The sequence below is a fragment of the Arachis ipaensis genome, chromosome B2, assembly GCF_059453495.1.
Source record: "Arachis ipaensis isolate K30076 ecotype BB chromosome B2, ASM5945349v1, whole genome shotgun sequence".
Lineage (NCBI taxonomy): Eukaryota > Viridiplantae > Streptophyta > Magnoliopsida > Fabales > Fabaceae > Arachis > Arachis ipaensis.
Genome location: NC_142437.1, coordinates 61,488,201 through 61,492,430, shown reverse-complemented (window position 1 = coordinate 61,492,430; position 4,230 = coordinate 61,488,201). Strand labels below are relative to the sequence as shown.

Below are 4,230 nucleotides of genomic sequence, written 5' to 3'. Positions count from 1 at the left end.
AGGGTTGTGTTGTGTGAAAATGAAGAAGAATGGAAGGCTTTATATAGGGAAGGGAGGGGGGGGTTAAGGTTCGGCCATATGGGTGGGTTTGGGTGGGAAATTGATTTTGAATTTTGAAGGTAGGTGGAGTTTATTGGGTAGGTTTATGGGGAAGAGTGGGTGGATGTGAGTGGTGAAGGGTTAATAGGGAAGAGGGATGGAGGTGATAGGTGAAGGGTTTTGGGGAAGAGTGTTTATTGGGAATAGAGGATGATTGAGAAGAGAGAAGAGAGTGAATGGAGGTAGGTGGGGATCCTGTGGGGTCCACAGATCCTGAGATGATCCTGTGGGGTCCACAGATCCTGAGATGTTTAAGGATTTACAACCTTTCACCAAATTAGGCATGTAAAATGCCCTTGCACACAACTCTGGGTGTTCAGCGCCAGGTTGGTGCCCATTTTGGGCGTTCAACACCCATTTGTTGCCCATTTCTGGCGTTGAACGCCAGAACCATGCTTGTTCTGGGCGTTCAGCGCCAGCTCATCTCCAGGGTGTAATTCTGGCGTTCAGCGCCCAGATGCTGCCCATTTTGGGCGTTCAGCGCCCAGATACTGCCCATTTTGGGTGTTCAGCGCCAGAAGCATGCTCTGTTCTGGCGTTGAATGCCAGACAGGTGCTTCCTCCAGGGTGTGATTTTTTTTCCACTGTTTTTGATTCTGTTTCTAAATTTTTCGTTTATTTTGTGACTCCACATGATCATGAACCTAAGAAAACATGAAAAACAAAAATAAAATTAGATAAATAAACATTGGGTTGCCTCCCAACAAGCGCTTCTTTAATGTCAATAGCTTGACAGTGGGCTTTCATGGAGCCTCACAGGATGTTGCAGAGCTTTGTTGAGACCTCCCAACACCAAACTTAGAGTTTGGATATGGGGGTTTGACACCAAATTTAGAGGTTAGTTGTGGCCTCCCAACACCAAACTTAGAGTTTGACTGTGGGGGCTTTGGTTGACTCTGCTTTGAGAGAAGCTTTTTCTGCTTCCTCTCCATGGATGCAGAGAGAGATCCTTGAGTTGTAAACACAAGGTTGTCCCTATTTAATTGAAGGATCAATTCTCCTCTGTCCACATCAATCACAACTCTTGCTATGGCTAGGAAAGGCCTTCCTAGGATGATGGATTCATCGTCTTCCTTTCCAGTGTCTAGGACTATGAAATCAGCAGGGATGTAAAGGCCTTCAACCTTTACTAACACGTCCTCTACTTGTCCATAAGCCTGTTTTCTTGAATTGTCTGCCATCTCTAATGAGATTTTAGCAGCTTGCACCCCATAGATTCCCAGTTTCTCTATTACAGAGAGGGGCATGAGGTTTATTCCTGAACCAAGGTCACACAGAGCCTTAAAGATCATGGTGCCTATAGTACAAGGTATTAAGAACTTTTCAGGATCCTGTTTCTTCTAAGGCAATGTCAGTTGATTCAGATCACTTAGTTCATTGGTGAACAAGGGAGGTTCATCTTCCCAAGTCTCAATACCAAATAATTTGGCATTCAGCTTCATGATTGCACCAAGAAACTTGGCAGCTTGCTCTTCAGTAACATCCTCATTCTCTTCAGAAGAGGGATACTCATCAGAGCTCATGAATGGCATAAGGAGGTTTAATGGAATCTCTATGGTCTCTAGATGAGTCTCAGATTCTTTTGGTTCCTCAGAGGGAAGCTCCTTATTGATCACTGGGCGTCCCAGGAGGTCTTCCTCACTGGGATTCACGTCCTCTCCCACCCTTACAGGTTCGGCCATGGTAATTAATTCAATGGCCTTGCATTCTCCTTTTGGATTCTCTTCTGTATTGCTTGGGAGAGTACTAGGAGGGATTTCATTGATCCTTTTACTCAGCTGGCCCACTTGTGCCTCCAAATTTCTAATGGAGGACCTTGTTTCATTCATGAAATTTACAGTGGCCTTAGATAGATCAGAGACTAAGTTTGCTAATTTAGAGGTATTTTGTTCAGAGTTCTCTGTCTGTTGTTGAGTGGATGATGGAAAAGGCTTGCTATTGCTAAACCTGTATCTTCCACCATTATTAAAGCCTTGTTGAGGCTTTTGTTGATCCTTCCATGAGAGATTTGGATGATTTCTCCATGATGGATTATAAGTGTTTCCATAAGGTTCACCTAAGTAATTCACCTCTGCTATTGCAGGATTCTCAGGATCATAAGCTTCTTCTTCAGAAGATGCCTCTTGAGTACTGTTGGATGCAGCTTGCATTCCATTCAGACTCTGAGAAATCATATTGACTTGCTGAGTCAATATTTTGTTCTGAGCCAATATGGCATTCAGAGTATCAATTTCAAGAACTCCCTTCTTCATTGGCGTCCCATTACTCACAGGATTCCTCTCAGAAGTGTACATGAACTGGTTATTAGCAACCATGTCAATGAGTTCTTGAGCTTCTGTAGGTGTTTTCTTTAGGTGAATGGATCCACCTGCAGAAGTATCCAATGACATCTTTGATAGCTCAGATAAACCATCATAGAATATATCCAGGATGGTCCATTCTGAAAGCATGCCAGAAGGACACTTTTTGGTCAGCTGCTTGTATCTTTCCCAAGCTTTATAGAGGGATTCACCTTCTTTCTGTCTGAAGGTTTGAACCTCCACTCTAAGCTTGCTCAGCTTTTGAGGAGGAAAAAACTTGGATAAGAAAGCCGTGACCAGCTTATCCCAAGAGTTCAGGCTGTCTTTGGGTTGAGAGTCCAACCACACTCTAGCTCTGTCTCTTACAGCAAAAGGGAAAAGCATGAGACTGTAGACTTCAGGATCTACTCCATTAGTCTTAACAGTATCACAGATCTGCAAGAATTCAGTTAAGAACTGAAAAGGATCTTCATATGGAAGTCCATGAAACTTGCAGTTCTGTTGCATCAGAGAAACTAGCTGAGGTTTCAGCTCAAAATTGTTTGCTCCACTGGCAGGAATGGAGATGCTTCTTCCATGTAAATTGGAATTAGGTGCAGTAAAGTCACCAAGCATTCTCCTTGCATTATTATTATTTTCGGCTGCCATCTCCTCTTCCTGTTCGAAAATTTCTGAAAGGTTATCTCTGGATTGTTGTAATTTAGCTTCTCTTAGTTTCCTTTTTAGAGTCCTTTCAGGTTCTGGATCTGCTTCAACAAGAATATTCTTGTCCTTGCTCCTGCTCATATGACAAAGAAGAGGGCGCGGAAAAATAACAATAATAGGGATCCTTTTTACCACAGCATAGAGGTTCCCTTATGTGAGTAGAAGAAAAGAAGAAGAGAAAATCTGAACTCAGAGAGAGAGGGTTCGGATTTTTGGGGAGTGATGGAGAGATGTTAGTTGATGAATAAATAAAATAGAAGGAGATGAGAGAGAAAGATGATTTTCGAAAATAATTTTTGAAAAAGAGTTAGTGATTTTTGAAAATAGTTTTTGAAAAAGGTTAGTAATTTTCGAAAATTAAAATAATTAGTTAATTAAAAATAAATTTTGAAAAAGAGGGAAGATATTTTCGAAAATGAGAGAGAGAGAGTTAGTTAGGTGGTTTTGAAAAAGATAAGAAACAAACAAAAGTTAGTTAGTTAGTTGAAACAAATTTTGAAAATCAATTTTGAAAAGATAAGAAGATAAGAAGTTAGAAAAGATATTTTGAAATCAAATTTTGAAAAAGATGAGATAAGAAGATATTTTTGAAAAGATATGATTGAAATTAGTTTTGAAAAAGATTTGATTTTAAAATCACAATTAATGACTTGATTCACAAGAAATCACAAAATATGATTTTAGAACTTAAAGTTTGAATCTTTCTTAACAAGTAAGTAACAAACTTGAAATTTTTGAATCAAAACATTAATTGATGATGTTATTTTTGAAAATTATGATATAAAATTAAGAAAAAGATTTTTTGAAAAATATTTTTATAATTTTCGAAAATAACTAAGAAAAATGAAAAAGATTTGATTTTTGAAAAAGATTTTGAAAAAGATAGGATTTTTAAAATTGAAAATTTGATTTGACTCATAAAAACAACTATATTTTAAAAAGTTTTGAAAAAGTCAATTCAAATTTTTGAAATTTATGAGAGAAAAAGGGAAAGATAATTTTTTTTTATTTTTGAATTTCTAATGATGAGAGAGAGAAACATGAAAATGATGCAATGCATGAGAATTTTAGATCAAAACATGTGATGCATGCAAGAATGCTATGAGTGTCAAGATGAACACCAAGA

General features: G+C 38.5%; 1 non-coding gene across 1 annotated transcript; it reads left to right on the top strand.

Moving 5' to 3' along the window:
- The first annotated feature begins 2,547 nt into the window (after positions 1–2,547).
- On the top strand, positions 2,548–2,651 carry LOC148574082 (small nucleolar RNA R71). The gene has a single exon (XR_015906041.1). It is a non-coding gene; the product is annotated as a small nucleolar RNA R71 (small nucleolar RNA).
- Positions 2,652–4,230: the final 1,579 nt, after the last annotated feature.